The sequence below is a fragment of the Staurois parvus genome, unplaced genomic scaffold, assembly GCF_062004578.1.
Source record: "Staurois parvus isolate SC_StPar_1 unplaced genomic scaffold, SC_StPar_1.0 ptg000422l, whole genome shotgun sequence".
Lineage (NCBI taxonomy): Eukaryota > Metazoa > Chordata > Amphibia > Anura > Ranidae > Staurois > Staurois parvus.
The window spans coordinates 4054256-4066234 of record NW_028318218.1 but is presented as its reverse complement, the minus strand read 5'-3'; positions in this window follow the sequence as shown (position 1 = coordinate 4066234).

Sequence of the window (11979 nt, the reverse complement as noted above, 5' to 3'; positions counted from 1 at the left end):
AATTGATACTATAGTTGTTCACTGGTTCATGTCAGGTTCCCATCAGGTTCTGGACAGGATTAGGTCAGGATTTTATCTTGTTCATACATATGCGGTTTAGAAACGGTTCCCATAGCAGTCAATAGCCTGTACCTGAACCTGACAGCACTGCTCAGAAATCATACATGACACTTTTTCAAATCGAATTGAATCTGCACCAGCAGTGCAGTGGACATATGCGAACAGGCATCGATGTTATTTCAGATGTCATGCGGATTGGATGTGGTTCAAACTGCATCCAATCCACACATATGTGAACCGGCACTAATCCCTAAATACAAAAATACAGATAGTGCTGTAGACCATAGCACTACCCTTGTTTGTGTGTCTGTTGTTCCAGGAATGCTGTGCCTACTTTCAAATTTCAGTATTTAGCCTGGGTTCACACTGATGCGGTGCAAAATTTGCACCGGTTTCTGTGCGATTTCCGCACCACATCATAATTACACGAACCATTTTGGGTGTGTATTTTAAGTTAACCACAAAATAGACAAAATCATTTCGCAAAACACGGTGTGATGTGCAGAATCGGATTGCATAGGAGTGAACACCCATGCGATCCGATTCTAGTGCGGACCAAAAAAAGGGTCCTGGACCTTTTTGGTGCGAAAATGGTGCGATTTGAGCCATACAAAATGTATGGCTCAAATCGCACCGCACAGAATTCGCATGTGATTTGCACAGGAATGCGGTGTGGTTCCTGTGCGAATCACATGCGGTATGTTGCACCGCACAAGTGTGAACCCAGGCTCAGGCTACAAGCAAGTAGAATATGCAATTAGCAATGTGATTTAAGGTAGATTTTAGGGCAAAAACATTTATTTTATTTTCTATATAGTAAGCAAGTAGCTCAGGGACAGGACTCTGGAGAGCAAGAAATTAGAATGTGCAGGCACACACATGAAATTGACTCTCACGGTGACACTGACAGCAGTGTGCAGCAGCACACATGACATCTCACCGACATGACACATCCCCTCCTGAGTCACAGTGACAGTCTCTGTCTACACCAGGGGTGGACTGTCAACTCATGGGGCCCCCGGGCAATAGGGGATCATGGGGCCCCTGTGTCCTTGCCCAAACTCAAAAAAGCCTATGAAAAAGGTACCAGGGGCATCTCATGGGGCCCCCTACTGACCCCGGGCTCTCAGGCAGTGCCCGAGTTTCCAAATGGTCAGTCCGCCCCTGGTCTACACCATTTGGCCCATTCAGTCCACTCTAGTCCAAACAGCACTGATAGTCCCGCTCCTGGCTGCCTTGCTTCCTTCTCGCAGACCCACACACGAGGCTCTGACCACTCCGCTTGACTCCCTTGCGCCATGACATCACACAGGACGCTCAGGCACCGCCTCTGCTAGACTTGCCCCCCCCCCGCGCCGTCTGAACACACTGTAGCAGGCACTCCGATGGTCTCACCCGACTCTGGACCAGAACTGTGCATGTGCAGTTCCAAGCCGACCTTCACAGCCATATTTTTAACTGGCAGCCTTTTCCTTTCACTGGCATTTACTAGCAAGAAAGAAGTGCCAGTTTCTTACTGGCTGCCAGTAAAAATACTGACAGTTGGCAATGCTGCTACACGGTTGAACCTACTTACACCCAATGAATCCTACAGACTTGGCAGAAAGCCACTAGCCTGCCAGCAGTGCTGAGCTGGTAAGGAAAGTAGATGTTTGGCACACATATTAAGAAATGCTGCACTGCTTGATATTACCGAGCACGTTATAAAGCAGAGGGTTTAGTGTAATGTAAAATCTTTTTCCCCTTACCAAATCCTTCAAATATTTAGGGACAACTAAGTGGGCAGAGAGTTTTTAAACAGAGGGAGGGAGATGAGGGCAGAGAAAATGTCATATGACCACTGACAGCCAATACCAGATGACAGAAGAAAAAGTGGGTGTACCCCTACATGGGTATTACTTACTCTTAAAGCATTATTAAACTCAAAACCAAAAATGTAATATTTTGCAGCCGGGGCGGACTGACCATTTGGAAACTCGGGCACTGCCTGAGGACACGGGGTCCGTAGGGGGCCCCATGAGATGCCCCTGGTACCTTTTTCATAGGCTTTTTTTAGTTTGGGCAAGGACACAGGGGCCCCATGATCCCCTATTGCCCGGGGGCCCCATAAGTTGTCAGTCCGCCCCTGATTGCAGCTTACTAATCATTAGATGTGGTGACTGCATTCATTTTCTTTTTTTGTCTTTTCCCCTCTGTTTTCATCTGGTGATCTGGCCAGTAATACACCTTCTGTATTAGAGTGCCCCCACTCTGGATGAAGGAGCACAGAAGGCACCCTTGGACAGCAGCATAGTCAGTCTGGAGGGAGGGCAGTGTTAGATGTACTAGTAGATTTAGACACCATAACAAATGGAACCCAAAACTCCACTTTGTAAACGGTTACAGCTACGTTTTTTTTCCCTTTTAGGATTAAGGTTTTACATAATTAAATAACTAATTAAATTAAATAGCTGATCATTGTAACCACCCCTGTGAGTAGTACATGGTTTGTCCCATCCCTCTAACTGATACATCTGCAAGAGAGCATGTTCTTTTGAAAAAAAAACCCAACAGACTTATCGGTTGGATCACCAGATGAAAATAAAGGAAAGTTTAAAAAAGTAAACAAATGCAGCATTAAATTAGATGTTTGCTTTGGGGTTAATACTGCTTTAATAATACAAATTGACCACATAATGGGAAACATTGAAAACTACATATATGGATACACAATGACCATCAAGTAGGTGGGGTACACTCACCACCAGTGTCAGAAAGCACACTGACCACCAGTGTAAGAAAGCACACTTACCACCAGTGTAAGAGAGAACACTGACCACCAGTGTAAGAGAGCACACTAACCACCAGTGTAAGAGAGCACACTGACCACCAGTGTAAGGGAGAACACTCACCACCAGTGTAATAAAGCACACTGACCACCAGTGTAAGGGAGAACACTGACCACCAGTGTAAGGGAGAACACTGACCACCAGTGTAAGAAAGCACACTTACCACCAGTGTAAGAGAGAACACTGACCACCAGTGTAAGGGAGAACACTGACCACCAGTGTAAGAAAGCATACTGACCACCAGTGTAAGGGAGAACACTGACCACCAGTGTAATAAAGCACACTGACCACCAGTGTAAAGGAGAACACTGACCACCAGTGTAAAGGAGAACACTGACCACCAGTGTAAGAAAGCACACTGACCACCAGTGTAATAAATCACACTGACCACCAGTGTAAGAGAGAACACTGACCACCAGTGTAAGAAAGCACACTGACCACCAGTGTAAGAAAGCACACTGACCACCAGTGTAAGGGAGAACACTGACCACCAGTGCAATGGAGAACACTGACCACCAGTGTAAGAAAGCTCACTGACCACCAGCGTAAGAGAGCACACTGACCACCAGTGTAACGGAGAACACTAACCACCAGTGTAAGAAAACTCACTGACCACCAGTGTAAGGGAGAACACTGACCACCAGTGTAACGGAGAACACTAACCACCAGTGTAAGAAAGCTCACTGATCATCAGTGTAATGGAGAACATTGACCACCACTGTAAGGGAGAACATTGACCACCAGTGTAAGAAAGCTCATTGACCACCAGTGTAAGAAAGCTCACTGACCACCAGTGTAAGGGAGAACACTGACCACCAGTGTAACTGAGAACACTAACCACCAGTGTAAGAAAGCTCACTGACCACCAGTGTAAGGGAGAACACTGACCACCAGTGTAAGGGAGAACACTAACCACCAGTGTAAGAAAGCTCACTGACCATCAGTGTAATGGAGAACATTGACCACCAGTGTAAGAGAGAACATTGACCACCAGTGTAAGAAAGCTCACTGACCACCAGTGTAATGGACACCACTGACCATCTTGTAAGTGGAACACACTGAAACCAGTGTAGGGGGCACACTGACTATCATGTAGGTGGAACATTCTGATTACCAGAGTAGGGAGCATACTGACCACAAGTGTAGGGGGCACACTGATCACCAGTGTAGGTGGCACACCGATCACCAGTGTAAAGGGTCACATTGACCACTGACTACCAATATAGAGGGGACACACAAAGCACCAATATAAGAAGACACACTGAGAATTGACCACCAATATAACAGGATGCACTGAGCACCTATGCAGGCAGGAGGGTATGCTTAGCTGAGAAAGCCCCTCCTCCAGATGAAAGAAGAAAAAATGCCCATGAAGATTCCTGGAATGTATGACATCTTTGTGGCCTAGACCAGAAACCAACTGAAGAAATGTAAAAATATGTTTAAAACAAGTAAATATAACACATCTTCCTGTCTATTTCTAATGCCGGCAGCTAAGGATTAAAAATAGTCAATGTTGATTGAGAAAGTTTAGGTCCAATTAACCGCTTGCACGGGTGCGCAAAATCATGTATACAGTGCATCCAGAAAGTACTCAAAGCGCTTAACTTTTGCCACATTTTGTTATGTTACAGCATTATTCCAAAAGGGATTAAATAATTTTTTCCTCAGCATTCTACAAACAATACACCATAATGACAACGTATTGATGCACTGTATATATGTGATTTAGCAGTTCCGGGTAGGGGCCCTACCCGTGCCGCCATTCACGACTGTCAGTCACCAGGTCTCCGCCGGTGATTCCCTGCCGGCACTCGGTGATCTCCAAACATTTCCTCCCCTGTCAGCTCCTGCACACTGCAGAGCCATACAAAGCAATGTACTTACAGTGAAACACACACACAGCAAAACAGCACACAGTTAACCCTTTGATCGCCCCAGATGTTAATCCCTTCCTGCCCAGTGTCATTAAAACAGTGTCAGTACTTTTTATTAGCACTGATCACTGTATTGGTCTCACTAGGGATGCCAGTGACACCAAGTTAGTTCCCCCCCAGTGTCAGAATGACCACTGCAATCCTGCTAAAAGTCGCAGATCGCCGCCATTACTAGTAGGGAAAAAAAAATCCCAGTATCTATACCGCCATTTGTAAACGCTATACCTTTCACGTAAACCAATTCATTTACACATATTGGGATTTTTTTTTTCAACAAAGACATGTCGCAGAATACATTTTGGCCTAAATTTATGATAAAATTAGTTTTTTTTACATTTTTTCACTGGACATTTTTAATAGCAAAAAGTCAAAAATATTGTTTTTTTCTCAAAATTAACGATGTTTTTTTGTTTATAGCACAAAAAATAAGAAACGCACAGGCAACCAAATACCACCAAAAGAAAGCTCAATTTGTGGGGAAAAAGGGACATATATTTCATTTGGGTGCAGTGTTGTATGACCGCGTAATTGTCAGTTAAAGTAATGCAGCGCTGTAATGCAAAACATGGCTTGATCAGGAAGGGGGGTAAATCCTTTGTCGGGCAAGTGGTCAATGTTCTATGAATCGTATTGTAGCAATGATGATGAGCCAGGCTGGGCAAGTTCTGTAAATCAATTTACTTGAAAATTGTTCAGCGTTTCAAAGGCATTAACAATGAGCATTCATGTTAGTTTCCAAGTATAAAAACCAGGTGTCAGGTGACTCAGATTTTTTTTTGATAAATCCCAGATTTCACAGCATCCCACATCACTCAGGTATTTCTTCTGTACAAATGACTAACTGACCCCGAAGTCGAAGGGACTTTCCGTGGAATATAAAGCGCTCCGCTCCTGTTTGGCGAGTGGCCTGGCTCTTCCTATTGTGGGTGTCCGGTCATTTGTAATAAAGCACAGTGGAGGATGTTGCAATATGATGTAGGAGGTTTTCTAGGAGGTTGTGTCACCTTTGCAGACAATGCGGTGAATGGGGTGGGGTGGGGGGTGTCTACCTGATAACATATTTCATTTATAACACATGGGGAGTCAGGAGGCAGGTAATGCTCAGTACCGTCAAGGTGCAGACATCATTTATTGTGTCATGAGACGTCTATTACATGATCTGATCTGTATCCCCGTAGGGCAGTCTGTCAGATTCTTACTGACAGTGTCAATATGTCTGTGTGTACCTGTCTGTATACAGCAAATGTACATCTATACAAAGCAGGGGCGGACTGACCATTTGGAAACTCGGGCACTGCCCGAGGGCCCGGGGTCAGTAGGGGGCCCCATGAGATGCCCCTGGAACCTTTTTCATAGGCTTTTTTGAGTTTGGGCAAGGACACAGGGGCCCCATGATCCCCTATTGCCCGGGGGCCCCATGAATTGTCAGTCCGCCCCTGGTACAAAGTGAAAGACATCTTCAGGAGGAGAACTGAAGAGAGCGGAACAATTATTACAGCTTTAGGGCCAGTTCACACTACATGCCTCTCAGTTGCTTTTTTTTCAGCATCCAAAACGCACAGAAAGTAGGTTATATGGTTGTCAATGTCATAGTTCACATCAGTGCTTGCAGTTCCAGCGTGTTCTGGTTACAGAAAAAAAAGTAGACCATGCTGCATTTTTTCTGCACAGAACTGCACTGGAACACACCAAAACGCACTGGAATGCACATTTCCCTATTTAAATTGAAGAAAACGATAGGGGAAAAAATGAACTGGAATGCATAAAAACGCACTGGAACGCATCAAAAATGCACCAGAATGCGCCATAAACGGTAAAAAATGCACACGCAAAAACGCATCCAGAACGCATCTGCATTTCTATAGTGTGAACCAGCCCTAAGGGCTAGTTCACACCAGATGCAATACAGTGCATTTTATTTTCTGCATCAAAAAAGCATGCACAGTGTTTTCCATGTATTCCAATGGCCTTGGTTCACACCAGTGCAGTCAGTTCCAGTCAATTTCCAGTGCAGAAATAAAAGTAGAAAATTCTGCATTTTTTCTGCACAGAACCATACTGGAACATAGCCAACTGCATCAAAACTGCGCCGGAACTGTGTGTGGTGTGAACTGTAAGCAAAAACGTTTCCGGAATGCATCCGGAATGCATCCGGAGTGCGTTTTTGTAGCGTGAACGGGCCCTAAAGATTACGCTCATCTTTCACATAAACTGGCCAATGCAGACAAGGGGCCCCAGGGCTCTAAAATGAACTGTGCTATTTGGAAAAATATTGTTTAACCCCTTCACACCTACGGGTAAAACAAATCTTAATTCCTAAGTAACATTTTGCAACTGACATGTGTTAGTAAAACCGTACATATAACCACAACTGCTGTGTATATCCAGGTGGATTATACCTTCTTTTTTTTTTCTTTTTCAGGATAATTGGGCTTTCATTTGGTGGTAAATAGTAATAGATTTCTCCTGACTTTTTTTCATTATCAAAGGAAAACTGGCCCAAAATAGTGAAAAAAAAAATCTTTTTTTTTTTTTGTAAATTTAGCTGTGTGTTTCTTGTTACTACTAAAACCTACCACCAAAAACAACCCAAAATAAATTCTCCAGCTCCTGATGAATGCAGTGATACCACATACTGATACTAATTAAAAAAAAACATTAAAAAATTTAACAAATCCTGACCTTTGACCCTGATCTTTGACCCTAACCTTTCACCCAAACACTAACCCTGCCACTGACCTAGGTCAAACCTTGATCTAGGTTTATTTTATTTTATATTTTAATATGTATTTTTATTTATTTTTCCTCCATTCAGAGAGAAAGAAAACACGGGGGTGGGCTTCACACTGACTGATCAGAGGCTATCACAGCGATCGGGTCCTGATTGTTAGTACGGGACCCGAAGCTCTCAGTGACCCCCCGGTGTTTGTGTTGGGAGTTCGTTGTGCGGCATGCTGCAAGCACAAGGACAGATATACAAGTATGCGGCCCCACAGAAAAAAGCCTGGTTCCATGCGGCCGCATATTTTTGTTATGTCGGCGTCAAGGGGTTAAAGTAAAACTTTAGGCAAATTTTTTTTTTCTTTTCATTTTGGATAGAGCAAGGGAGGGTTATAATCCCTGTCAGTTTTTTTTTCACCATCTGTGTCCCCTTGCAGTGATTTCCCTTCATTTGCTGTCTCATAGCCAAACAGGAAGTGAGATGAAATCTCTGCAAATTAGGGGAATTTCTTGGGGCCCCCCAGGTGTTATAGAGTTATTATGCAAATACTGTGACCCTACTTGCATATGGTAATATTGCATTGCCTTATACTTCCTGTTTGCTGTTCTATGCTGACCTGGATGTAGTTCTGTTGTACAACATGATTCCTCTCACCAGCATCTTGTGTTGTCTGCATTCCTGTACATGAAACATGGTGTCAGAAGTGACTGGAATCAGGTCTGAGCCTCTTGTTTGGAGCACAGCAGCTTTGGGAAACACAGGTTTGTGAACTACGGCCTGAGACTGAGGATTTTCTGATATTTGATAGCTCAGAGGCTTACTGACATTATGGCTGCCATGAATTGCATACCTCCCCCAGAGGGGATGACAATGAGTGGGGATTGGAGCAGCAATTGGGAATCTTTCAGAGCTGAATTTGAAGATTATTCTCTGGCTACAGGCTTGAATGAGAAATGTGCAGTAGTGCAGGCAGCAACCCTGAGAAGAGTCATGGGCAGTGAATGCAGGCATGTGTATAAACACAATCTGACCCTCACAGCAGATCAGCATAACAATGTTACAGCCATTCTAAATGCACTGGAAGCTTATTTCAAACCTGCTAAAAATGTCATTTATGAAAGGTATGTGTTTGGATGCTGCAAACAAGAAGAGGGAGAATCTTTGGATAACTTTGTTACACGCTTGAGAGTAAAGGCAGCAACTTGTGAATATGGCACACTCAGAGACGAATTGATAAGGGACAAAATTGTTCTTGGTATAGCTAGCGAGAGCACACGCAGGCGCCTCCTAAGAGAACATGATTTAACTCTAAACACAGCCACTGAGACATGCCGTACAGCAGAGCTCACTGACAGACGTCTGAAAGTTATGGAACAGAACAGACAGCAGACCGACAGCATAAACATTGCAATGCAGCATCGCAACATAAACAAACCGCAGCAACGCTGCCTGATTAGCACAAATACTGCCAACCCTACGGCTTGCAAATACTGTGGGACTGTGCATGAAAGAATTAAAGAGCAGTGTCCAGCTTATGGGAAGTCTTGTAAGTCTTGTGGAAGAACAAACCATTTTGCTAACGTTTGTTTGTCAAGTAAACGACGGCCATCAATAGGCAAATTACACAATGTGGAGAACACATCCACATATGAGGAAGAGACACAAACCACTGAAGTTATATACAGCAGTGAATTGATCGGCACTGTGCAATCCAGAGGAAAGAAATGGTTTGTCACTTTACATTTAAATAATAAGCCCCAATCCTGCCAGCTCGATTCAGGAGCAACTTGTGATGTAATGTGCTTGAGACAAAATGGTGTTAGCACCAGAAGCACGTCTACTGCCAAGTGACACCAAGTTTAAGTTATACTCAGGTGCGATTATGAAATCTCTAGGGCTCTTCAAGACAGAATGTGCCATACGTGGACTGACACACAAGCTGGAGTTTGAAATTGTGGAAGCCTGCCAAAAGCCACTGTTGTCTGGCTCAACCTGTGAGCGTCTAGGGCTGATACGTTTCTCCGTCCCTGCAGAGCTTAATGTGATGGACAATCTATCCAAGGGGCCCTTGACAAAACAACTGCTGCTAAAGGAATTTAGTGATGTGTTTACTGGGCCAGTGGAATCTGTACCAGGGGAAGTTCATTTCGACCTTGATGTGAGTGTCCCTCCAGTCCAATGTGCACCACGCAATGTGCCGGTGGCGTTAAAACAAGCAGTTAAGGCTCAGCTTGACCAGTATGAGGCCAATGGACACTTGGCACCAGTGACTGACCCAACTGACTGGATAAGTAACATGGTGATTGTAAGGAAGCCAAATAAGCTACGAATATGCATAGATCCCAAATTCTTAAATATGGCACTGAGACGATCTCACTACATAATGCCAACTCTCGAGGATGTTTTGTACAAGCTGCCAAAGGCACGTCTGTTCACACTTGTTGATGCCCGGGATGCATTTTTACAGTGTAAGTTGGATGATGCAAGTAGTTACATGACCACCTTCTGGACTCCGTGGGGCAGGAAAAGATGGCTCAAACTGCCGTTTGGAGTATCAGTTGCACCAGAGGTGTATCAACGTAAACAACATGAACTATTGGCTGGACTCGGTGGTATTGAACCAATAGCTGATGACATTCTTGTGGTTGGCTGTGGGGACACAGATGAGGAAGCAGAGCAAGATCATGATGGCAAACTGCTGGAACTGATGAATCGTTGTAGGCAGGTAAAATTGAGACTTGGCATGAAAAAACTGCAATTCAAGGTCAAAGAGGTCCGCTTTCATGGACACATTCTAACCTGGGAGGGTTTGAAGGCTGACCCAGAAAAAATCAGAGCCATACTGGATATGCCGCAGCCAGAAAATGTGAAATCCCTGCAGCGCTTCATTGGATTTGTTACCTACCTAGCAAAATTCCTACCACACCTCTCAGAGGTCTGCGAGCCATTGAGAAGGCTTCTGGACAAGAACGCTGTTTGGCATTGGCTTCCTAAGCATGATAATGCAGTGCAGGACATCAAACGCTTGGTCACGGACACACCTGTCCTGAAGTACTATGACGTTACAAAACCTGTAACTATTCAAAGTGATGCAAGCAAAACTGGACTTGGGTGTTGCCTATTGCAAGCTGGCCAGCCTATCGCTTTTGCTTCATGGGCACTGACTCTTACCGAACAAAACTACGCACAAATAGAAAAGGAGTGTCTGAGTATAGTGTTTGCCTGTCAGCGCTTTCATCACTACCTCCATGGGCGCGACGAGATCATGGCAGAAACTGACCATAAACCTCTGATTTCTATTTTCAAGAAACCCCTTTTGTGTGCACCCAAACGTCTACAGAGCATGTTGCTCACATTACAAAACTATTGCCTAAATGTTGTCTATAAACCTGGTCCTGAAATGTACATTAGTGACACTCTTAGCAGAGCTACAGCAGCAGGTGGTACACCTGAGTATGCACAACACACAGTTTGCAATGTTCAACAGGACCTGGATGTCCTGTCACAGATTAATCATTCAGACTATTTAAACGTCACAGACCAACGATTGCTTCAGATAAAACAGCACACTGAAACTGATGAGAGTTTGCAGGCTCTTAAATATATTGTTCTGAATGGTTGGCCTGATTCCAAGTTGGAAGTGCCATTACTTGTGAGAGAATATTGGACTTTCAGAGATGAAATCGCCATTCAGGATGGTATACTGTGCAAGGGGCCAAGGGTCATCATTCCTAAATCTTTAAGATCAGAGATGCTGACTCGTATTCATGCCAGTCACATTGGCGGAGAAGCATGCTATAGGCAAGCACATGATACCCTATACTGGCTCAACATGCAGAATGAGATTAGAGACTTTGTTAGCTGTTGCTCGGCATGCAATGAATATGCGCAGGCACAACAGAAAGAACCTATGATGTCGCATGTGCTGCCCACCCGGCCTTGGCAAATTGTAAGCATGGACTTGCTGAATTATGCTGGCCAGGATTTTCTACTAATTGTTGATCACTATTCTGACTTTTGGGAGATTGAGCTACTTCCTGACCTGTCTGCTGATACTACCATCAAGCGTTGTAAAGCACAGTTTGCACGTTATGGCCAGCCGGATAGAGTAATCTCAGATAATGGACCTCAATTTGCATGTGAGCAATTCAGACGGTTCTCTAAAGATTGGGGATTCGAGCATGTTACCTCATCCCCAAGGCACCCGCAAGCAAATGGCAAAGCGGAATCGGCTGTCAAGATAGTGAAGAATCTTTGTAAGAAGGCCAAGTTTGATGGTACTGATCCGTGGAAGGCCATTCTACATTGGAGGAACACCCCATCTGAAGGCATGGACAGTAGTCCTGCACAGCGCTTGATGTCTAGGAGACTAAAGACTTCATTGCCTGTGGCCAACATATTACTTGATCCTTGTGTGGTTACAGGTGTCCCG